General features: G+C 50.6%; 1 protein-coding gene across 1 annotated transcript in view; it reads right to left on the minus strand.

The window, feature by feature from the left end:
- The window catches only part of LOC147737484 (uncharacterized), a 77,809-nt gene that overhangs the window by 33,063 nt on the left and 18,561 nt on the right, over positions 1–26,185 (minus strand). Inside the window, exon 2 of the mRNA XM_086933192.1 lies at positions 19,770–19,819. The gene's annotated coding sequence lies outside the window, so the exon portion shown is untranslated. The remainder of the gene's footprint in view (positions 1–19,769; positions 19,820–26,185) is intronic.

Genomic DNA, 26,185 nt, shown 5'->3' on the forward strand with positions numbered 1-26,185 from the left:
CCGGGCATTCAGTACAGACCTCTGTATCCAGCTAAAGGGACCACTCCACTCTTTAGATAGGGAATACCAGTTACTTGAGCTTGAGAAAGCTAGGTTTAGAGTCAGGCAAGAGCAACTGCCCCTTGACAAAAAGTCCCCGGAAGTCCAGAGAGCTAGAAAAAAAGTTGGGACTAGAGTCCCATGGTGACAGCAACAGTGTCCCTAGAGTTAAGAAACATTCATTTGACAATAGGAACCTGAGCAAGATTGTCCCTCTCTACCATGTTGGGGAGGACATCCACAAATGGAGACCTGCTTTAGAGAGGGCATGTAAAGTACAGAGGGTCCCTCTAGAGCAGTGGGCAGCTATCTTGAGGCTCTCCTTTGCTGATAATAGAGATAAGCTCCTCACTGTTAGAGAAGAAGATGCTGACAATTATTCAGTTCTGAAGAGTGCTCTCATTGATGGGTTTGGCTTAACCACTGAGCAATACAAGATTAAGTTCAGAGACACCCAGAAGGCTCAGACTCAGGCCTGGGTAGACTTTGTGAACAGTGCTATTAAGGCTCTGTAAGGCTGGTTGTTTTGCAGCATGATTTTGTAGGATTGTATAATAAATTATGAAGAAGCAGATACTTAATATTTGCCAAAGTCCGTTATTGCATCAGTACCTGGTTGACTCAGATTTGATCTCTCCCCAAGAATTGGGATAGAAGGCATATAAGTGGGCCAGAACCAGGGTGAAGCAGAAAACCCAGAACAATGGTGGTGACCAAAAGAAGCAAGATTCTAAGGGCCAGATGTAGGTAGCCCAATACCGGTCGGTAACGGCCGAAATTCGGTAATTTCAGCCGTTACCGACCGGTATTGGGATGTAGGAGTCAAAAATGTACCGATTCGGTAAATACGAGTCTGTATTCTACCGATCCGGAATTTACCGAATCCTCATTTACCGAATTCTTATTTACCGAATCGATAAATAAGAAATGGTAAAAAATTACCCTTGAGATGTAGGAAAGCTCAAAAATACAGAATTTCATGAAATTCGGTATAAAGAGTCGGTATTTACCATGGATTGAAGGCAGGTGGTAACCAGGTGCAGGCTATAAAATGAGGCCCCAAAATGCAACAGTTTCACCAGAATGGCGTCATTCTACGTCATAGCAAGGCGGCTACGGCTACAGGCAGCAGGAGAGAGGGTATGGAGAAGGGAGGAGCAAGTCTACAGGCAGAGGATAACGCTCTTCCAAATGACTGAGCCAGAGATACTGCAAAGGTACAGGCCACGCCCCCACACCATCCTGGACTTGATCAGGGACCTGCACCCACTCCTTGAACACCCAACACCAAGGGTGCACGCCATCCCACCCCATGTGCAGGTGCTGTGTAGCCTACACCTGCTTGCCTCTGGGAGTTACCAGAGTGTGATTGCTGCAGTAGGTGGGGTGTCCCAGAGCTGCCTGTCCCGTTTCTTCAGGAAGTTCCTGGAGGCCATGATGCAGAGAATGCATCATTATATTAGGTTCCCTGACACACCTGCGGAACTTGCGAAGACCAAAACAGATTTCTATCAACTGGCACACTTCCCTCACGTCATAGGCTGCATAGATGGCACCCTCATTCCACTCTGCCCACCTGCAGCCACAGAACACATTTACAGGAACCGGAAGTCAACGCACTCAAGCAATGTGCAGGTGATATGCAATGCTGGCAACATCATAACAGACATTGTGACCAAATTCCCTGGGAGTACCCACGACTCGTACATCTTCCAGAACAGTGGGATATACACACGCCTTGTTGCTGGAGATTTCCGTGACGGATACCTGCTAGGTAAATGTTGGACAGGCCACGTGAAGGGCTTGCTCCCTCCCCGCACGACCGGTCCCGAGCCCGGCTCTTCAGGAGTGACACGCAACAACCACCCGTTTCCCGTCTCATATGGGACCCCTGCCCCTAGACATCTCCACCTCATGGACCCGAATCACTACCGGCCCCCTCGCCCGGCTTGGGCGCCATCTTGGACACAGCACCACGAGGCCGGGTGGCCTCCGATCGACCCTAACCCTGGGCCTGGCCAGGCCCCGACATCCCGACACCACCATCCACCCAGGAGGTGAGCGGACTACTTGGCAGGTCAATGGGAGAAAGAGGTGTCGATGGCTCTCCCCCGCCAGGTGCCGATCACCCCCGGCTCCCCCGGGCGCTGGCTCCACCCCCCTGCTGGGTGTCTGGACTCCCTCATCCCGGACCTCCCGACCTCCAAGTGCGAGGGTCCGGACATCAAAGGGGGACAGACCTATAACTGGGGCAGCTCCAGAGCAGGAAGGCAGTTGTATCCTGGAGTCGAGAGACGCAGTGAAGAACTCATCCTTGACGGACTACTGGCGCTGCCGTAGCCCTGCCTTGCGAACTATCGTCCTGCCTGCTGGCGCTGCCGCAACCTTCTGAAACCTTCATCGTCGTCGGGACCTGCTGGCGTGGCCGCGGACCGTTTGGAACTACCACCTTCATCGGGACCTGCTGGCTCCGCCGCGGACCGTCGCTACCTTCAACCATCTCGGGACCTGCTGGCTCCGCCGCGGCCCGATCATCTAGAACGCCGAGCTCGAGGATTGTGAGCTATCCATCTATCACCGCATCTACCAGATTGGTAACAAGACTGTCCCGCTACCCCTTTTCCCAACCAAGAGACTAGAACCGAGGGGACCCCTGAGTCCAGACCTCCTTGTACCATTTCACCGTACTTAAAGAATTGCTTATAAAGAACGTTAAACCTTATCCTTGTGTGGTGTACATCTGTGGGGGGGAAGTTACTCGTCTGTACGATCGCTGGAGACGGCTCTCCCCGGAGACCTCTCCCCTTATTCTCGGCCGACCCTCCCGGTCCGTCTAACATTGGTGGCCAGCGGCGCAATCCGAATCAACGCGTAATCGTACAGAGAGTAGCTCACCCCACGACGAAACCACAATGACAACCAAAGAGAGCGGATCCACCGAGAAATTCCAGATGGAGAAATTGGAAGAGTACAGCCATCGTGAGTTGAAACAATTCTGCATTGAACTAGGTATCGCTACCACCGGTCTGAGTACTAAGGACGATTTCAAGCACGCCATTGAGTCATGGGCGGAAACCGGGGCCGTCAGACCCCCGGACCAAAATGTCGCAGCAGCAGAGAAAAACACCACGGCTCCCGAGGAGCAAAGAACGGGTCTCTCGCAAAACGAGATCCAAGAACGAGAGAGAAACAGACTACATGAACTAGAAATGGCCCGGCTCAAAATGGATGGCGAACTCAAATTAGCCGAACAAAAACTGAACCTAGAACATCTACGGCTCCGAGAAGAACGGGAAGAGAAACAGAGACAAAGAGAGCTCGAAGAGAAGAGATTGGCGTATGAACACGAGCACAAACTAGCCGAGATAGAATTACGTAAGCAGAACAAAGAATTAGGGGTGCCCGAGCAACCACGCACCCCGGGAGCAACAGAAAAGAAAGTACACATCCCCAAGGATGTCGTTCGAGAATATTTCCGAGATGACGACATACAGCAATGGTTCAAGGCCTACGAGATCGCTATGACCTCCCACCGGATCGATCGAAGCGACTGGGGAGCCGGTCTATGGGGGAGGTTCGTCAATGAGGGCCGCGATGCCCTGTTACAGCTCCCAGACCATCTGATGACCTCCTATGACCACATGAAAGCTACCCTCCTCACCCGCTATGGGCTCACACCCGAAATGTACCGCCAGAGGTTCCGAGACTGCACCCGGATCCCGGGTACAACTTGGGTGGAGTACGTGAACTATTTCAGCCGAGCCTTCGAGGGTTGGATCAAGGGAAGCAATGTAACGACCTACGAGCAACTCTTCAATCTCATGGTATGGGAGCATCTATCTAACAACTGCTTCGTCGAGCTCAGGCAGCACCTCCTCGACAGTAAATTGACTGATCCACGGCAGCTCGCCGCCGAGGCTGACCGGTGGGAAATCACCCGAGTGGGCCGAAATGGGTCACATGAACAGAACCGGAACCACCCAGGTCAGCACCGTCCCTGAGGAGGAGGAGGGGGCCAGGGACGAGGAAGAGACAATGCCCCGGCCGCTCCCGCTGCCAGCACCCCACCCCCGGCCAACCGGGGCAACACCCCGGCGCGCCCGGGGTACAGAGCCAATGTCACGTGTCACCGATGCCAGCGAGTCGGCCACTACGCAAACGACCCGAATTGTCCACAGAGCCAGACTCCGAGACCCCGCCAGATGGCTGCCGCCGCCCTGGGGGAAGAACAAATCTCCGAAGAACACGAGGAACGTGAGCAAGAACACCAAGAATGGGAACCCGCCGCCATGGTTCTAGCGTGCCTAGGGGGAAAAGACATGGTCCCGCGGGCCCCCCTACCCGCCAACACCCGGAAGTACAGTCAGTGGGTGAACATTAATGGACGCAGGGCCGAAGCCCTACGTGACACCGGGGCCAGTGTGACAGCCGTCCGCTGTCACCTGGTGACCCCAGAACAGATCCTGCCGAACGTTCTCTGCCCTGTCCGTTCAGCCGACAATTCGGAGAGTCTATGTCGGATGGCCTGCGTCCCCTTCGAGTGGGGAGGAGTCTCTGGCATGTTGAAGGTGACGGTCCGAGATGATGCCCCCGTAGACTGTCTCCTGGGAAATGATCTGGAGAGTTCCCCGTGGGCCGCCGTAGAGAGAAGAGAGCACCTGGGGATGTTGGGCCTCCCGGACTGGGCATGCGTAACCACCCGGTCCATGGCTGCCCGTACCATCCCCCGACCCGAAGAACCTGAATGGCCGGCACCTCCTCCCCCGGTCGCTCCAGTAGAAGACACCGACCGTACCGACCCCCCAGAGCAAACTCCCGAGGGGCTCGCTCAGCCTCAGGACCTTCCCGACCTGGCTCAGTGGCGTCAGGAGGGGGGGCCCACCCAGGAACAGTTTCGCCAAGAGCAGAAGACCTGTCCCTCCCTCGAGGGACTCCGCCAACAAGCCCTCGCCCAGAGCGCAGGGGATACCTCCGGAACCCATTGGGTCTATTGGGACAACGACCTGTTGTACAGCGAACAGAGAATCGCGGAGTTAGGGGCCAGTCGAGTGCTAGTGGTGCCCCTCCGCTATAGAGACTTCTTGCTAAACCTGGCCCACGATGTCCCCCTGGCTGGTCACCTGGGTCAGGACAAAACCTACAGTCGCCTGGTGACCCACTTTTTCCGGCCCAAGATGAGGAACGACGTACTCCAGCACTGCCGGTCTTGCCCCACGTGCCAGGCCAGCGGGAAGAGCGGCCGCAAGCTTAAAGCACCTCTGCAACCTTTCCCAGTGGTCACCACCCCGTTCGAGAGGGTGGGGATAGACATTGTGGGGCCCCTGGACCCCCGTACAGCACAAGGACATCGGTTCATCCTGGTACTGGTGGACCACGCCACCCGCTACCCCGAGGCTGTTCCCCTGCGAACTGTGACAGCCCCGGTGGTCGGCCGGGCCTTGATGGGGATCTTCTCCCGGGTGGGCTTCCCCCGAGAAGTCGTCAGCGACAGAGGCACAAACTTTATTTCAAAATACATGAAATCCCTCTGGCAACAGTGTGGGGTCACCTACCGATTCACGACCCCCTATCACCCTCAAGGAAACGGACTAGTTGAGCGGTTCAACCGCACGCTCAAAGGGATGATTGGGGGGTTGGAAGAGCCCCTCCGTCGCCAGTGGGATGTGCTACTGCCGTGCCTCCTCTTTGCCTATCGAGAAGTCCCCCAGAAGTCCCTCGGCTTCAGCCCGTTCGAACTCTTATATGGACACCCTGTGCGAGGGCCGCTCAGCCTAGTCAAAGAAGGTTGGGAAATGCCCCCTCTGAAGAACCCTCCAGATGTTTTCAAGTACCTCCTGACCCTACGCAACCAGACCAGACGGTTCAGAGAAATGGCTAAAGCAAACTTGGAGGCCAGTCAGGAAGACATGAAAAGGTGGTACGATCAAAATGCCTCCTCCATCGAATTTGAACCCGGCCAACAAGTATGGGTGATGTCTCCCACCGAGCCATGTGCCCTGCAAGACAAATGGACAGGGCCCTTCAAAGTGGTCGAGCGCAAGAGCCCTGTCACCTATCTCATCGATATGGAATCTTCACGGAACCCCCTTCGGGTCCTCCACGCCAATAGACTAAAGCCCCACTTTGTGCGCTCGGAGCTCAGCCTCCTAATGGCAACAGACAACGGGGCCGAGGAGGACTCCGAACCACTCCCTGACCTCCTACGGACTCAGGAGAAGGACGGCTCCGTGGACGGGGTCCGACTCTCGGAGGCCCTCAACCTGTCACAGCGCCAAGGCTGCCGAGACCTCCTACTGCAGTTCGCCACCCTGTTCTCCCTCACCCCAGGGGTCACCCCCTGGTGCTTACACGATGTGGACACTGGAGACAGTCCCCCTATCCGACATCGGGCCTACCGCGTACCAGATCGGGTACGGGCCTGCATCCAAGAGGAGGTGTCCAAGATGCTCACGCTCGGGGTCATCGAGCCCTCAGACAGCCCCTGGGCCAGCCCAGTGGTACTGGTCCCCAAAGCGGCCGCCCCCGGCACCACTCCTGAGCTCCGGTTCTGCGTCGACTACCGGGGCTTGAATGCGGTCACCCGAACCGACGCACACCCCATTCCCCGAGCAGATGAACTAATCGACCGCATGGGAGCTGCCCGCTACCTCAGCATCTTCGACCTGACAGCGGGCTACTGGCAGATCGGTCTCACACCCCGGGCCCAAGAACGATCTGCCTTCTCCACCCCTGATGGCCATTACCACTTCAAGGTCATGCCATTCGGCATGAAGAATGCTCCAGCAACATTCCAGCGGCTAGTAAATCAGGTCCTGGCGGGACTTGAAGAATTCAGCGCCGCCTATCTGGACGATATCGCAGTGTACAGCCGCCACTGGTCCGACCACCTCAACCACCTCCGAGAGGTTCTGCAGGCCCTCCAACAAGCCGGCCTCACGATCAAGGCCAGCAAATGCCAAATTGGCCAGGGGTCCGTGACCTATCTCGGGCACCAGGTGGGAAGCGGTCTGGTGGCCCCGCTGCAACTCAAGATCGCTGCCATCCAGTCTTGGCAGCCCCCCATCACCCAGACCGAGGTCCGCGCCTTCTTGGGACTCACAGGCTACTACCGGCGGTTCGTGAGGGACTATGGCAGCATTGTGGGGCCCCTCACGGAACTCACATCCAAAAACCAACCAAAGAAGGTCAACTGGACCCCAGACTGTCAAGCGGCCTTCGAGAAGCTGAAGGCCGCCATGTGCTCCGCCCCTGTGCTCCAGGCCCCCGACTACAGTCGGGAATTTATCGTCCAAACGGACGCCTCCGACCATGGCATTGGGGCAGTCCTTTCCCAGCTGAACCTCGAAGGACTTGACCAACCAGTGGCCTTCATCAGCAGACGTCTCCTGGCCCGAGAGCAACGCTGGAGCACCATCGAGAGGGAGGCCTTCGCAGTGGTGTGGGCCCTCAAAAACCTCCGGCCTTATCTCTTCGGTACCCACTTCCGGGTACAGACCGATCATCGGCCCCTGCAATGGCTAATGCAGATGCGGGGGGAAAACCCGAAACTATTGCGTTGGTCCATCTCCCTGCAGGGGATGGACTTCACTGTGGAACATCGGCCCGGACAAGACCACGCCAACGCGGATGGCCTGTCACGCTTTTTCCGCCTCGACGAGGAGAGTCCCCAAGAGGATGGGTGACTCTCCCCGCCTTCAGCTGGGGGGGACGCATGTTGGACAGGCCACGTGAAGGGCTTGCTCCCTCCCCGCACGACCGGGCCCGAGCCCGGCTCTTCAGGAGTGACACGCAACAACCACCCGTTTCCCGTCTCATATGGGACCCATGCCCCTAGACATCTCCACCTCATGGACCCGAATCACTACCGGCCCCCTCGCCCGGCTTGGGCGCCATCTTGGACACAGCACCACGAGGCCGCGTGGCCTCCGATCGACCCTAACCCTGGGCCTGGCCAGGCCCCGACATCCCGGCACCACCATCCACCCAGGAGGTGAGCGGACTACTTGGCAGGTCAATGGGAGAAAGAGGTGTCGATGGCTCTCCCCCGCCAGGTGCCGATCACCCCCGGCTCCCCCGGGCGCTGGCTCCACCCCCCTGCTGGGTGTCTGGACTCCCTCATCCCGGACCTCCCGACCTCCAAGTGCGAGGGTCCGGACATCAAAGGGGGACAGACCTATAACTGGGACAGCTCCAGAGCAGGAAGGCAGTTGTATCCTGGAGTCGAGAGACGCAGTGAAGAACTCATCCTTGACGGACTACTGGCGCTGCCGTAGCCCTGCCTTGCGAACTATCGTCCTGCCTGCTGGCGCTGCCGCAAACTTCTGAAACCTTCATCGTCGTCGGGACCTGCTGGCGTGGCCGCGGACCGTTTGGAACTACCACCTTCATCGGGACCTGCTGGCTCCGCCGCGGACCGTAGCTACCTTCAACCATCTCGGGACCTGCTGGCTCCGCCGCGGCCCGATCATCTAGAACGCCGAGCTCGAGGATTGTGAGCTATCCATCTATCACCGCATCTACCAGATTGGTAACAAGACTGTCCCGCTACCCCTTTTCCCAACCAAGAGACTAGAACCGAGGGGACCCCTGAGTCCAGACCTCCTTGTACCATTTCACCGTACTTAAAGAATTGCTTATAAAGAACGTTAAACCTTATCCTTGTGTGGTGTACATCTGTGGGGGGGAAGTTACTCGTCTGTACGATCGCTGGAGACGGCTCTCCCCGGAGACCTCTCCCCTTATTCTCGGCCGACCCTCCCGGTCCGTCTAACAGTAAATAACTGTGACACACTCTGATAGTTAATGCTGTTGAATGTATCATGAGTATGTAACTAATGGCGCTCTTTTCTACCTAGGCGATAGCGCTTATGCTGTGCGGTCCTCTGTGCTCACCCCCTACCTCAATCCATCTACCAGGAGTGAGCAGCGTTACAATATGGCACACAGAGCAACTCGCAGCGTTGTAGAACGCACATTTGCACTCCTAAATAGCAGGTTCCGCTGCCTCCACAAGAGCGGACATGCACAGCAGTACTCCAATCATCTGCTGCAAAATCATTGTGACCTGTGCCATGCTGCACAACCTTGCCACCAAGGAAGGCACAGAGGTGGAGATTACACATCATGAGGACATTGATGATGGAACTGAACAGGCAGAGCCCTATGCAGCAGGAGCAGCGCAAGCCACAGATGGGAGACTGAGACGGGCAGAGATCACACGCAGCTATTTCTAAGTAAGTAAGGAGACACAGCCAGGCTTTGTATTTCAATTACGTAGTTAAATTGTCACTACGGCAGTGGACGGATAGCAGACCATGGTACTTCAATGTCTGAATACCACACTGGGTGGTCACAGGTTACCTCACAGTGACATGTCCTGTGAGTTGTGGGCATCATCATTGTTTGCGCCCACGCACTACAGTGCGGGATGCACGAGGCTGGGTGGCAACAGTGGCAGTGGAGACTGGCTCAGCAGGTTGGCGTCTGCTGCTCCATCGAATGTCAGGAACAGGAGTGCTACAGCTACCCCTGCTGATAGAGTCTTCTGTGTCCCCGAAACCTGTGTCCCCAGCAGTGGCTGCCTGGTTGGTGAGTAGTATCTCCATGGCCGAGGTAACTCTCCCCATCCCCCTCGTCAAATCCGTGCAGCAGTGCACAATGCCATCTTGCATGGCAACAGAGCGCCGACATAGCAGGGAGGTTGCTGTGGCAAGCCGGTTCATGGCCTTTGTTGGCGCATGCACTGTCTATCCTGGCGCCTCTCTGAGTGGTCATAGTCTAGTCTCTCACAGAGATCCATCACGCACTGTGTCATGTCCCTCATTCCATTTGCCATGGACTGCATGATCTGTGCCATGGAGCCAATTCCCTGCTCGATGTTGCCCATCCTGTGATTCAAGTTGCGCACCCGTCTATGTACAGCTAATATGCCCTTTGCTTGCAGGCGCTGGACTTTGACCATGGTTTCCTCAAGACCACAGAATACCCCCTCTCCATCCTCGCCATTGCCTCTCTCCCATACCCTCCGGCCTCTTGTACCGGTACGCACAGCTCCAGATGCACTCTGCTGTCCTGCGTTGTCTGCCTCCCCATCATCCTCATCGGACGACTCCAGAATCCTGAGAGGGGGAATATCATGCCTCCTTGGCCGTACCAGCACAGATGACTCTGAGGTTGGTGTGGGGGAAAGTGCAGGTGGTTCCAACTGTTGTGACCCAAACAGCAGAGGTGACAGAGGCTGTGGTGTGGTAGCTCGCTCCGGTGTAGTTGCTGCCTGCGCTGTGAGTGTGAGTGGCAGAACAGTGCTTTGACCTGCACTTCTGGGTGTTTCCTCACTCCTCTCCGTTGCTGGTGCCCTCTCCTCCCATTCCTGCGCTGTACTGCGCGATGACTCTCCTGTGGACAGATATGAACATTGGCTCAGCGATGTGTGTCATTATTAAATCACATTCCTATCACACAATTGCCTGGTCCTCAACAGCTTCTGGATGTAGTGTGTGGCATGCCTTGCTGATTCCTATGATGACTGTATTGATGTTCCTAAGACTACGTCTCCCATGATGCATTGCTGGAAATTCCTAAAATCTGTACTGGAGTGTGATGCAGACACCCACATTGGGGAAGGGGGGCAGGGAAAGGGGTGGGGATTCATGTCCATGCAGCTTACCTTGTTTTTTTGCAGCTCTGGCTGAGCTTTCAGCATCCCCGATCCCATGGACACTCTCTGGCTCCAGGGTGGATTCCACCAGCTGCTCCAGGTCTGTCAGTCTTGGTGCACGGTTCCACCCTCCACCTGTGGCTCCTGCTTCTTTTCTCTGGGCTGCAAGGGTTTTTTTGTTATGATCCGCAGATCATACCACCTTTTTTTAAGGTCATCAATGTCTCTGGTGATGACCCCAATAGCATTGACCTTGGACTGGATCCCCAGCCAGGTGTTCCTTTTAACAGACTCTGCAACATGCAGAGACTGCTTCCCAAAGAGCTGGGTGTGGTGTTTCACGACCTCCTCCACCAGCACCTGCAATTCTGCTGGGCTGAATTTAATTTTCCTCTTGTGCTCCGCTCCATCCTTCTGGCCATCCTGGGACTTCGTTCTGCAGTCCAGCTAAGCTCAGGGCAGCCTGTTCCTCTCGGTTTCCTCTAGCTCTCCAAACTGTTCAATTGCTTTGCACCTGCATGGGTGTGGCCACTCCCAGGTACTGGGGAGGGGTAGTTGCATCTGATTGGTTGGTCCCTCTGTTGCTATGTTGTGGGGTGTGGTGGATGCTCCGGATTGGTTGACAGACTCAATTGGGTGTTTTTTTGTATCACCGATTCGGTATTTACCGATTCAGAAATCCGACTGTTACCGACTCAGTATTTTTTACCGAATTTTGTCCTACATCCCGTTTTCCGATTCTGTAATAACGAATCGGTATGATTCTGTATTTTAGAGTCGGTAAAATGGGATTACCTACATCTGGCCCTAAGACTCCAGATGGAGGTATGGGGAAGGGTACAGATCAAAAGTCTTCATTGGGGCCCCATAAACCTAAATCTGGGCGGGGGTGTCACAGTCTAACAAAGGTAAAGGCAAAAAGAAACCTTGGTGATATTTATGTAAAGGAAAGACCCATTGCACAAAATATGTAAATTGTCCAAAAGCCAAGGATTCAACTCCACCTACTACCACTGCCCCTAAGGTAACTTCACCACCTAGCACAGGTACAAGTGGTGGTACAGGGAACAAGGCAATAGTAGGGTTAACCTTGGGCTCCGAGGTGGGTTCTTGCTTAGCCAGAACTCCAGCTCGGGCTGTACTTGTCTGTGATGGTGGCAAGCCCGACTGCGCCCATCCGCGCCTGACCGGGGCCAGGACCGCTGCTACTCGCAGCACGGACCTCCGAGACTCACTAACCTATTCCAGAGAGGTACTCACTGAACTCAACAGGCATACCCCAAGCAACCACGCAGAATGCTTTAAAGCTTATCCTGGAAACATCAAAGGACCATTCACATGCTTAAAATGCAAATGGTGCAGCCTAGCACACATAGAATCCACACCCGAAACGGTGAATAACGGCCTAAGAACCAAATGCCTATAGCTCAATGCTAGATCCCTCCCCAAACACTCCTTGGAGATCTGGGACATTATTAACTAAATGAACCCCGACTTAGTGTTTATAACTGAAACCTGGCTAGATGAGAACAACTGCCCTGATATACCCAACGCACTCCCCCCAAAAATATAAAATCATACGTCAAGATAGACAAGGGAAAAGAGGAGGAGGACTTGCAATAATATTAAGGGACAACCTCAACTGCCTCCCAATTTCAGTAGCGCAGCTTGAAGAGCACGAATTACTAGCATTCCAAGTAGCTGAGGGTAATCACTCCCTATTAGGAGGAGCACTGATATCTATTCCCCCGGATATCATGGAGACTTCAGCGCGAAGCTGCTCACACAACTATTCCCGGTCTGTCTCAAATACAAAAACTTCCTGGTGATCGGAGATTTTAACATTCACTTCGACAAACCAGACAACTTAGCTGCCACCCATCTATACAATGACATGCAAATTCTCCAATTTAAACAATGGATCCAAGGTCTCACTCATAATGCAGGCCACACATTGACCCTACTGTTCTCCAACATTGAAACTACCTCGATTGAGGAGATTCAACCCGTGACATGGACGGGCCACTCCCTTGCCTCCTTTTCATTTGCTCAGCCTGCGTTACCCGCAGGACCTTCTCTACCTGCGCCCGATTATTACAGACCTTGGAAACTGGTAACTACAGAATCATTTAAACTCCACTGGCCAACAAACAACAACCTAGAACACCTAGGTACTCGCCTCACCAACAAAGACGCTCTGAATCTTGACACGGAGATCACCCACACTTTGAACTTATGTGCCCCCTTAATCAAATCTAAATCCATAAAAAGAACCACCTCTAAAAAATGGTAAACCCCAGAAATCAAAACACTTAAAAGGAAATGCAAAATCAAGGAACACACCTGGAGAATGTCCCGACTAGATGCTGAAGTTAATCTACAAAACTGTTCTCAAAACTTACAATCATGCCATAAAAAAGGTAAAAAGGACACACTAAGCACAAAGAATCAATGAAAATAGCAACTCAACCAAAGAGCTATATAAAATCGTAAAAGAACTGTGTAAACCCGCCTGCACGTCCCAAACATTGCACCCTTCAACAGAAAACTGTGAAATGATCAGTAATTTTTTCACAGATATAGTAGAAAAAAATCTACTCAAAATTGGACCTAAACACCCCAGTGGCCCCCACTAGCAGGGGAGATTCAGACCCCCCCTTGAATAATCACACCCAACTAAATAGCTTCGCCTCAATTTCAGAAGCAGATGTTGCCAGAACCATGAAGATATCAAATCTGGAACCCCCCTTGACCCCTGCCCACATTTTATTTTAAGACAGATCATACCCTCCCTCCCCCTTGCTATCACGCAGCTTTTAAACAACTCCCTAGAAGCAGCAACTTTCCCAGAAACATGGAAACAAGCGATTGTGACCCTGCTGCTAAAAAAAAGGAAGTAAAGATGTGACAAACCCGGTCAACTACAGACCCATATCTCAACTCCCGTATCTCTCCAAAGTGTTGGCGGAGCTGATTAATAGACAGCTATCCAAGTACCTAGAAGACAACAACATACTGGACCCCTCCCAAACAGGCTTCAGGGCTACCAATAGCACAGAGGCCACATTGCTGGCCATCACAGACAATATTAGAAACTCTCTGGACCAAGGCAAAGCTGTGGCCCTGATCATGTTAGACCTGTCTGCAGCGTTCGCCGCGGTCTCTCATCATCTTCTGCTCGAAAACTTACCGGAAAATGGGATAAATGGAAAAGCCCTTGAATGGCTCAGTTCTTTTCTGTGCAACAGAACCCAAACGGTCCAGCTAGGAGCCTTCTCATCTGAACCGAAACAACTGAAATGTGGTCTCCCACAGGGAGCATCCCTCAGCCCCTCGCTGTTCAATGCCTATGTCTCACCCCTGGCACAAATTGGGACAAAATTGGGCTTTGGGGTTTGCTCCTATGCGGATGACACACAACTTACAATCACCATAGGGAAGGGGCATGAAGACACCAAAACTAAACTTACTAGCTGCCTTACCGAAATGGCTGACTGGATGGCAGAACACTGCCTAAAGCTAAATGCAGACAAAATTGAGATCCTGCTCCTCGGAGAAGTCAAACACATCTGGGACCCCTCCTCTTTAGGAGACGCCCCCACACCCAAGCACTGTGCCAAAAACCTGGGTGTAACTATTGACGACACACTATCTATGCAGGCCCACATACGAACTCTATGTGAGAAAAGCTTTGCCACCCTGAAACTCCTAAAAAGGTTATTCCTGTGGATCCCCCTGGAAAGCAGGAAAACAGTCACACAGGCCCTGCTAGTCAGCAGGTTTGACTATGGCAATGCCCTTTTTGTGGGCATGCCAGACTACCTATTTAAACGCTTACAGGTGGTGCAGAATGCTGCAGCAAAACTAGTGTGCAAAGAAGGCAAACACAGCTCAGCAAAGGACTGCCTAAAACAACTCCACTGGCTGCCCATGCGTCAGGGAGCCTGCTTCAAGCTCCTTGGTCATGCTCACAGGACACTCCATGACACAGGCCCCATGATCCTTCAGAACAAAATACACTTTTATATTCCCACTAGACCACTAAGATCGCAACACCTTGCTCTGGCCGAAACAAAAAGATAAATAAGTCTAGAACAGGAGGCCGTACCTTTTCACATTGGAACGAGCTCCCAGTCGAACTTAGGTTGACTAAACAGTACAACGCCTTCAGGAGAAAACTCAAAATACACCTATTCCCTAAAGACTGATATCTGGCCCTCACCCACCTACTCACTACCGTAACCCTTAGCGCCGTGACATCCCCTAGGATAAATGTTGCGCTTTATAAATATAAATATATATATATATATATATATATATATATATATATATATATATATATATATATATATATGTATATAAAAATATGGCCACCTTATTTGTCAGTCCAAGTAACTTGGGAAAATGCAGGTAGCAGCCGTCGATTAATGGTAAGGAGGCCATAGAATACCGGGACACAGGTGCCAGTGTCACTTAGGTGACAAAAGATCTAGTGGACCCTGATCAAATCATACTTGGTGAGATGTAGGAAGTGACCAAAGCTAACAATGCCAGGGCTGATCATTCCTTGCCAGTTGTTAATTTCAGCTGGGAAGGGTTCACAGGCCCTAAGAAAGTTGTGGTTAGTTCAGACCTTCCGGTGGAATGCTTATTGGGCAATGATTTAGAATCTTCAGCATGGGCTGAAGTAGAACTAAGGACTCATGCAGCAATGCTGGGCATCTCTGCAGATGTGTTTGCTGCGACTAGGTCACAGGCCAAACAGACATCCACTGAACAGGCCCTGGATCCTGGAAGAATGGACCAGGAGGGGTAAGGCTGTGTCTTCCCCCCCAGGCTTAGAAGGAGGACCAGTCTCCTGAGGGAGATGATCACGGTCCCTGTGAAGGTACTGTCTCAGAGGAACTTGTATCTGATCAGGTTGAATTCTTGGGGGCAGGGGGCCCTTCCAGGGCAGGCCTGAGCCGGGAGTAGCAAACCTGCCCCTCTCTTGAACCCCTCAGACAGAAAGCTGCTGCTGAGGCTGATGGGAGTGCCAGTGGGTCCCACAGGATCTACTGGGATGAAGGACTCCTTTACTCAGAGGATGGAGACCCCAAGCCTGGTGTCACCAGAAGGTTGGCCCTTTCTACCTCTGAAGTCTAGGGGCTTCCTACTGACACTGGCACATGACATCCCTTTAGCAGGACACCTAGGCCAAAGTAAGACTTGGGACAGGCATGTCCCTCACTTTTATTGGCCTCACAAGTCAGAGGACAAAAAGAGTTTTGTCGCTCCTGTACCACCTGCCACAGATGGCTCTTCCTGATCGGGGGGAGGTGTGAACACCTCCACCCAACAAAGGCATTATCGACCTCAAAGTGCACAGGCACTCTCCCCATGAGGACAGAACACTGTCCGGTGGTAGGCTCAGGCCAGTTGGTGACCCCCCTAAGGATTGGTAGATTTTAGGGGACCCCTCTAAGGGGCACTCTGTGGGCAATGTTTAATAAATCGGACACTGCATCAGTGCAGGTATATTATGCTGAGATTTTTGGTACCAAATATCCCATATTTCAGTGCATCCTTCATGGAGCTGTGGCACTTGTAATGACAAGCGTCCAGCCAATGCACTTACTATAGAGCTTCCCTGGTCACTTGCAATATCCAGGAATCGACAAGGATATTGCTGGGGCATATCTGCTCATGTAGATATGCCCTCACAGGAGATATCCCTAAAGCAGCGTGCACTATAAGGCCTGCTAGAGGGGTGTCTTACCGATATCTCAGACAGTCCCAATGGGCATCGCATACAGGGATGAGTGCCATGTCGACTCTTCAGTTTTGTCTGCACCAAGACACACAGCTGCAGTGGCAGTATGTATGTATGTATGTGCTTGGTGAGGGGTCCCTTAGGGTGGCATAATGTGTGCTGCAGCCTTTAGAGACCCTCTTTAACAACAAGGCCCTTGGTACCAGAGGTATCTTTTACCAGGGACTTATGGAGTGCCAATTGTGGAAATGACAGGTACACTTTAGGGAAGGAGATCTGGCTCAGGGGACCTGGTTGACAGTGAACCTGTGCACTTCCAGTCAAATTCTGCATACGCAGTTTCAATTATTTTGGGTAGTTCAAATGGAGAGAACTCCTGTAGGCGTTGGCGGATTGACACTGATGCTGCTTCCACATTAATGTTAGTTAGTATTATGGTGGAGACCTGGTTGTAGTTATTTATTAACTTCATCCCTAAGTTTAGGGCAAGTTCTGCTCCGTACTCATTTTGTATTTGTCTTAATACATATGGTATTATTGCTAATGAAGGAATACCATGAGTTCTGGTGTATATGGCATCAAAGACTGTACCCCTAGAGGCGCAATCCTCTATCTGTGGTGTTATCCCCATGGGCAAGCAGATTGTTAACATTCTGTGTTTTTCAAATGGTGTTGTATTTGGGAATACTGCTTTTAACTGGGTTGTTTTCTGAGCTACCCAGAAAGGAATTTGTTCAGGTTTTGTGGGTACTTTGCCCATTACCGTGTGTAATGTTTGTGGACTAATTTTAGTACCTGTGCTCTGTGTAGGAGCTGCATTAGGTGTAATTACGGTAGGTTGGACCGGTAGTGTCCTCAGGACGAAGTGTGTCATGTTTCTGTAAAGTTTGAGTTGAACAAGCAGTTTATCACGTGGCATTGTGTCAATGTCAGGATGTGGTGCATAGGCCACTAATATCGGCCATGTTGCTCCTGGTCTTCCTAAAGGACCAAGGCTTGCTCTTGTAGTAACGTGGGGTACGGCGCCATTAAACCAGAAAAAATGATCCTGGTAGGTAAGCGGAATCTCAATAACCGCAAACGGAGTGTAGACCGCTGAAACTTCTTCATGTGCGTAATAATGAAACGTTTCTGTTACGGAATTCGCTGCTGGGAATATAACCTATGAGTAGAATACCTCTGTCTAGAATGCCTCTATCACGAATATTACTACACCTCCTCTGGGTGGTAACCCATTTTTGAGTATTTAACTGTCAGAGTATGCTTTACATTGGGAGCAATCCGTATTGCATTGACATCGTCTTCTTCAGACTGATTAAGTGCCTGGGTTATTGGGGTTAAGGCTCCTTCTTACACATCGTGTTTAAGACACAGAATAACTGTCGAAGGAATTTTAAGGTACGGTTTTATGCACATTTTAGGTAAATTCCTTCAAGCTGGATTAAACAACAACCAATACACAGGATATCTTGCCTACTCAGCTGTGGCGGAGTTTTGTGCCCACCCACTCCCGACTCTAGTTTTTGTAAGTAGGGGTCTCTGGGAATAACCCCAACTGAGCTACTCAGATTCTACTGTGAAATAGGTACCAGACGTTGGTGGCGCCATGTAGTGTAGCTCCTATAGTACCCTTCATGCAGGACCTGCGCTGTTTTTAGATAACATATACTGTGGACCTGGCGGCAGACTGCCTCTGTACACCCCAGCCGAGTATGTTAGCCTATTTTTGCATTAGCTTGCTCACAGTGCCACTGGAATCTCTTTTTATCAGAGAGATTAGTTTTTGGCAACTTCAGAACACAACATTCTTTGACCTACAGAGGCTCATTCATATTTTTTTGCAACAACAAAGAAACGTTTATTGCAGCTTGTGTCACTAAAGAGATAAAACCCCTGGGCATGTTTAATTAACTACTGACAAACATGAACAATCAAAAACATGAGTTTCTGGTAAATCATCAAGAATCCAATCAGAATCAGCCACCCTTCACATCCAGGAATTCTTGAGGCTTTGGAGAGGATGAATTGCACATGGTATAAGAGGAACACCACATCGACTCAAAGCTCACTTCTCAGGGATGTACTGAAATGCCAGCCTCATGGCACACTTAGCCAGCTCTTCGCCTCCTCCTCTTCAAACTGTTGACCAGCTATCAGGGCAAATGAGCATGCAGCAAAGCATCGCTGGCTTGATTCCACACTGGCAGGTGTGGTCAACTCCATACTCCTCCGAATCAGCAAGCACTCTGGTCGAGCCAGTCCTAACCCCACACAAATGTTCCCCATTAAAACTATTTTAATGGTACTAAGTTATGTTTCTGCCAAATGACTGAGTCAAAAAGTGAAAGGTGTTACTAGGAAGTGCTGGAAGAGAAATCATGAAGTTTTTCAATATTTCTGCGTCTGCCACAGTACACAGGAGCATTATTTCTCTACAGCAGCAAATCATGTATGTGCCCTGTAGAAAGCATGTTTGAATGAAACATGGAAGTATTGCAGCCAAAGATCTGTGCAACATCATAGCAGAGTGTAAGATAATTTGTGTTATTATTCCAGCAGAATGAAATGCCATTCCTAATGGGTAAGTCATTTTAAAGACAACCCCAGGAAAATATATGGTCAAGTGTTGTTCTTCTGCCAGTTAAAAGACTATCACCATTAATGTGTCAGGAAATAAAATACTATGAGAAATCCTACTTGTTGGCAGGGTGTTGCCTGCCACTATATTGCAGGTTACTTCCAACATAATCTGATTTATACATACATACTGCAGGGTGCTGCCAGCTATCAGGTCTGCACACAGCAGTCTGGAGCCACTCAGGAAGGAGGTAAGCTCTGCATTTCATCTTAAGCCCTTAGGTTACATTCACAGCCTGATGGGTCCGTAGAACTTTATCCTCACTCTAACTGCGCCGAGCAGATGGACTTAGCCCAACATAGGCTGTGTTGTGTGCTGGGTGATGCTTGGCATAATATTATCGTTGGCGGGAGGATGAAGCTCTGATAGGAGCTACTACAAGAAGAGCAGAGAAACAGGATCACAGTTTGCCAGAGAGCAACAACTGCCCAGAAGTTGAAGAAAGAACTCTGAAACAGCAAACCTCCTACACCCTGGAGATTTTCCAGGATAAGCAAATGATGGTAATGAAATGCAAACTGCAGCATTAAGGTCACACACTACAACATCTTTCCCTTTAAACCGAAGATAACCGCCTACAATAAAAAACTAACCAAAAAGCAACAAAACTAGAAAATGCATTTCCAAATGCTGCAAAAGAGAAACAGTTAATACAAATGAACAATATTAAACTTTGTTGGTACCTTAGCAATGTGCTTGCTTCTGGCTTCACTCCATCTGCAGCAATAACGCTCTGAAAGGAGAAATTACTGCTATGAGTCTCAGTGTCTTCAGTATTACTGGTCTCAGTCACGAAGACTGCGATGTCGGAAGATAAATTTCTCTTATTTGGCTTTATAGTTCCACAAGTCACGCCATCGATTTTAGCAGACACGCTACTGTCAGCAGCATCATAACTTCAGGCAGATCAGCAAAGCGGATATCACCACTCACATTGGGTGAACAGACTCATCTCTGCTACATACATCTACTCTGTTTTCAAATTTGCTTGTGGCTGTCAAAATACAAAGAGCTGCAATATATTCGCCACACTTTCCTGACTACCTTGTTTTAAAAAGTTGTGAGATTCAAGAGCGATTCTTGGTTCGTCTGTAAGCTGAAGTTTTTTAGAGGTTCTATTGCCACACAATACTCGTCCCATATTCCAATTTGTCCACATGGTGCTTCAACCCTGGTAGGTTATCAACGGCCTGTTTTGCAGATGATTTTAGATAGTTTCTGTAAGAAAACTGAATTATTATCTGTTGTAGATGAGGAACAATCACAACCGTTGTCAGAGTGAACTTTCAAAGCCATTCAATTAACCTAGGATCAACCCCCTGGTACTTAAGCACCGAACAGGCAGGCTTAACTTAAGGTAATATGTAAAATATTTAACCAAAAAATTAAAAGTCAAAATACAAAACATTAAAAAACCCAAACCGAAGTAGAAAAATGAAGTAAAATGTATTGAACAAAATGACACTAAAATGACAAAATCCAATAAGGAGAATGAGATATAAACTGTAACGCTGTAAGAATTACAAGGTGCCAATGGATGAGGGGCCCGGGCATGGATTAGTCTCTCTGGAGCTGACTGCCAAGTCAGAGGAAACCGGAGGCCACAGCCTGCAAGCACATGGTGCAGGAATTAGCCGCAGTGGTCCTAGAAGACATCTAGTGCTCTAGGCTAAGATAGGGCTGCTGGCCTACAGGGGATTCACAGCAGGTACCGGCGCAAAGTGCTTAGAGTATTGAGAACAAGCAGCAGATGCCCAGCAGGGCAATAGCAGACGGTGGAAGACAGCAAGGCCCGGACGAGACTGAAAGGAGTGACACCTCGGGCCCTCACCATCAAGCAACAGCGTAGTGGAACTCAGCGGGAGGACAACCCGGTGACTGCCACCCACTGGGGCTGGGACCCCCACGACAAGGCCACCCACTGGGGCTGGGACCCCCACGACAAGGCAGGCTGGTCTGGTGACGTGGTAAGAGATATAGCAGCCATGTCCTCAGCGAGAAGCAAGAAGGATCCGAATCTAAAAAAGATGCTGACCAAGCTCCCGATGACCGGCAGCGGAGAAGGGAGGCTCTCCCCAACGATACAAATCGGTCAAGATGTAGATACCTCCGAAGCCCCAGTTACCCACGCCTTTTTAGAGTCGCTATTTGGTGCATTACAAGGCGACTTGCAGACGCTGAAAAGGGAAATAGCGGGGGAGATGAAGGAGATAACCAATGGAGGCCACATGACCCAAACAGCATCAACGTCCCGCCTTTTGATAAGGCGGGATGTTGATGCCGTTGGGGACCGTATGGCCTCCATTTAGGATCAGAAGCAAGCCTGGGAGGAGGAGGTGGAGCATCTACAGCAAGAGATAGTCTGGCTCAAGGCTCAACAGATCGATCTCCATGCACACACAAAAGACCTGGAGAATCGGTCTCGGCGAAACAACATCCGCGTTAAGGGAGTTCCACCTAAAGAAGAAGGGCCAGACATCACACAATACCTGCAGAGTCTCTTCAGGAGCATACTGGGCGCCCCCACCGGATATTTTGGCTTACATTCCAGACTTTCAACTGAAAGAGTGTATGCTACGTGCTGCCAGGGACAAGCAACCACTAAGATATCAGGACCACTCTATAGCTTTGTACCAGGACCTGGCTCTAATACACCTTCAAAAGTGTAAGGAGTTCCGAGTGGCAACCCTGCGTCTTCGAAATCAAGGAATACCGTATTCTTTGGGTCACCCTTTCCGGCTGATTTTCATATGGCAGGGCAAACTCCTCCAGCTCAGATCCATGCAGGACACTTGCCAGGTGCTAGGCATCGAGAATCCAATCCAGGAGGAGACAGAGGGCCCACAGACCAAAACTCCTCGAGAAAGATTACATAAGGTCTACGGGAGGAGTAGCACAGAGCGAGCAACGAGACCGGACCCCAAGACCATGGCACAAGAAAGACTGGCAGTGCAGGAGACATTGTCGAAGGAGACATTCCCCCATGATGACACAGTGAACGACTGAGGGACAGACAAGTGATATTTGCAAGGCTGGGTGGGCGGCGAAGAAGTGTGCGGGGAGCGTAGAGACACGGGGAGTGTAGAGACACAGGGAACAGGCCACACACGTTCCCAACTATTCCGACTTCCAAGGACGCGCATGCACGAATGGCGGGCCCTGGACAATTTGAGGTTAATGGATTTCTAAGTTGGGGTTAGGGAGGGGAGGGAGGAGAACTGGTATGCAGGTTAAAGGCGTTGAAGAGAGGATAAAAGGGCAATGGAGGCCGGGCAGACGTTGGGAGCTCAGGGGGGAGAGGGATCACAGTGACCCAAATACAGGCCAATGCTGGTGCACACACTATGACACGCTATTTCCCAGCCCACACTGAAAATTCTCAATCTCAATGCGAGAGGTCTCAACAATCCCAAAAAAAGGAGATCCATCCTTTCCTACCTGGATAACATAGAGGCAGATGTGTGCCTCCTCCGGGAGAAACAGCTCCTCTCCAAAGATTGGCATAGAATGAGGTCACAACTCTTTCCCCAGCTGTTCTTTTCATCTACCCTGGATAAGAGGGCCGGTGGCTATTTTAGTAGCCAAACGTTTTAAGGGGACAGTGGGTGAAAAGGTGGCCGAAATCAAAGAGGTTGATGGGAGCAGGGCCATCGATAGTGTAGGTGTTGGTATGAGTATTTTTGATGTCGAAATTGTGTTGCAAACCGCCAGAGTTACTGCTCCCGCAATCACCCTTCACCCGATATACGATCAATCCAGGGGTTGCCTCAATTGCCCATAGATAGGAAAGGGTCCCCCCACACCCCTATACCAATAACCATTTCAAATACCAAGGGATGGTGCTAATAAGTTAAACAGGTCCAGGGGCTCGAATCAGAACAGGTTGTCTAGTACCTTTTGCATTAATGTTCCTGCCGTCCCAAGTATGAATGGCTAATCAGGATGTCCTGAGTCTGCCGCCCGCTGATTGCCCTTATTTGTTGGTACTGGCAGGAGTACCTACTTTAAAGAGGGATCAGTATGAGTGATGGGACCAGCTACGCAATAAATGTGCGGACTGGCTATCAAGGCATAGAAGCTTCCATGTATCCGAAATAAAGGATATTATTATGGCACGCAGGGTTGGGTGAGTCAGTGCATCTATAAAAAATATCGAAGGGTAATAATAATAATAATAATAATAATAATAATAAGACATTTTTAACCCCTTCCATGCTGATGACGGCCCCCAGCTGTCATGCACTACGGGGCTCGCATGCTGATGACGGCTGGGGGCCGTCATAACCCCGCCCGTTCGCAATTCTGCCGCACAGGCGCAGAATCGCTGCCGCATGGAAGGGGTTAAAACCCCTGGTTACACTAAGGCCAGTGTGTCCCCGCGCTATGATACGGCTAGTAATAGTTAAGAGTACCAAGTATCTCTATCTCTATCCCCACAGAGAAGCCCACCCTCTATATAAGAACCACAACTTGACTGCACACAAGGCCTAGAGCCTGTAGAATCACTGGGCCCCTTCGGAACCACCCAAGGTAGTGACACAGGGGACCCACTGGAATGCGTGCAGTGTGGGAACACAGCCGCAAGTGCCGTTAGCTTCTATGGGGAAAGTCGCGGTTGGAAATTTAAAGTTTCAGGACACTTAGCAGAGGACTAGGAACAAACCCTTTCGGACTTAGATGGTTCTAGGTCCAACACCGATGGGAGACCTGGAGTACTCGTGTTACCTAACCCAGGAAAGTCGGGAGCATAGGTGCCAAATGGTGTTGGGTCGCGTCGTCCTTTTCAATGGCGAGGTGCTGCAAAGTGCTGCTGACATGAAGTGGAGAAGTGTCCGAGGAGATCTAAGTCTGGATCGAAGATGAGAAGAACCTGAAATCAGAAGGGACTGAGTCTCGGCCACTAGTCAATGACCAGGGGCACGATAGTCGAATGCCCACCGATGTCGGGTACTTCAGGTGAGATGAGGGGAAGCTTGACTCTTCAGCCACGAGGACCAGGAGGCGTTGAAGACAACCAGAAGCAGGATTCAAGCTCGCCCACAAAGGATGTCAAACGCTGAAGCGTCGGTGCCTGGATTGGACACAACAAGCCTTGGCAACAGCAACCGACGCAGAAAGAAATCAATGGCTTCGGAGTGGACCAGCAAGGTCCAGGCGACTCACCAAGCGATGGAGAGTCAGGGCATGTCGGAAGCAACCAAGGAAGCCCAAGGAAAATCAGAATTGCCTTCTCAGGTACCCACAAGTCAACGGACAAGGGATCGTGAAGGTATCTCGAGCTGAATCACAAAATGGCAGCCCTCGGTTCACACGGAGTGGGTAGGCCAGCAATATTCAGTGGATTCTCTGCTCAGGGTCGGGCTACAACTAATCCAAAGCACAGCTTCGAAGAATGTCAGGAAGCTGATGTACTTGCAAATGTGAATGGTGTCCAGGGGTTCCGGTTCCACATTACCCACGATGGCTACAGGTCTCGGCTTTGCTGGGGACTCAGATCAGCCTAGGGGAAGTCTGGAAATCCACCTCTGGTGTTGCAAAGTCTTTGGCGTCTTGCTGGAGCTTCGGAGATGCAGACCGGTCAGATGCGTTTTTGGTGCCTGCCAAGCAGGGGAGTAACTTCTTTACTCCAAGGGAGATTCTTCAGTCATCTGGCGTTGAACAGATCATCGAAGGTCCAGGATTCAGTTTCAGAGTTTCGTCCAGGGATATCTAAAGTTCTGGTTACAGAGGTTCCTTCATTATACCCAAGGAATGGGTTGGACTAGCTCTAGGGACCACCTATGGGAGGGTTTGGAAAGAGGAGGGGCTACACCCATTTCCTTTGTTCAGTTTTGCACCAGAACAGGGGCTGGTTTGAACTGGACTATGCACAGGGATACCAAATGTGCCCCCAGTGCAGACTTCAAAGCACTCTTGGAGTGCTCCCACCCAGCTCCAATACACAAAAGCCTGTCTGGGAGGTGGTTACACCTCCCTGTGACAGGAAAACTATTGTCAAGGCCTCCCGTGCCGGAGTTTCGGTCAGCAGCAGGAGGCAGACTTGTGTCTGTGGCTGCAGCATCCATTTTGTGATACCAGGGCTCTTTTAAGCTGGCACAGGGTATACCTGTGCTATCATGTCTCTCCCTCTAGAAGGGTGGGATCAAACTCCCACACCAGTTGCTGGTGTGGGGGTATGATTCCAAGGTGTTTGACACCAAACATGACATGTTTCAATGCAGCCAGTCCAAAGTCAGCATTTACCGCAAGGTTATAATGCACTTAAGAGTAGATAAAGCCAGGCAGTGGTATTTGATTTAGGTAACAAAGCACCACATAGAATAATTACACACATTATTTTAAGGAACCCAGTATTTGACGGTGCTAAAAGGTGAGGAGAACCACCCCACTCCTCAGGATAGGCCTCTGGCTTCTAGAACAAATGACACTCCTTAGCACACGTCTCACTAATAAAGTAACATAAGTATGTAACACGTTTCCACAAATTCAAAATTAAATAATGCACAAAAGATTAGTCTTCCTTCTTTTTTGTTGGTCACTTTATTATGTGCAAGTCTTCCCAGAAATTCTCTACAGCCAACACGTGTTTCGTCGTAAACGGGAGGTCGTCCCGCGACTTTCTGAAGGCTGTGTGATTTAGAAAAAAGACACAAAAAGACCAGTATATATATTGGGAAAAACAGTCCCATTGATAACAAACAAACCATACTATATCAGTATTGGGAAAGTCACCAATCAAGTGTAACTCATGCTTGTGGTGGAATAAGAAATCAATACAAAAATCCAACAACACAATAACACAGAATATACCTCTGTGAAACAGTAGATCTCTGAACCTAATAGCGATGAAGAGACCAAGTAAGTGCACTTAGGATAGTAAAAGCCAGCTAAAACTCTCCCACACTAAACTAAGTGAGAACTTTCCGCTGTTAGAGTGATCGTGAGAAGTGTGAATCATTACGAGGGCTAAGGGTCATATTAAAAGAAATCTGAAGTGTGCACTGAATAGTTAAATAAAATAGTGATGTAAGTAAGTGAAACTTAGACACTAAAAGCAAGTCTTATTTGAGGTTATATAAATACCTATCGCCTGTATGAG

This window comes from Lissotriton vulgaris, chromosome 1_1 (genome assembly GCF_964263255.1).
Source record: "Lissotriton vulgaris chromosome 1_1, aLisVul1.2, whole genome shotgun sequence".
NCBI lineage: Eukaryota > Metazoa > Chordata > Amphibia > Caudata > Salamandridae > Lissotriton > Lissotriton vulgaris.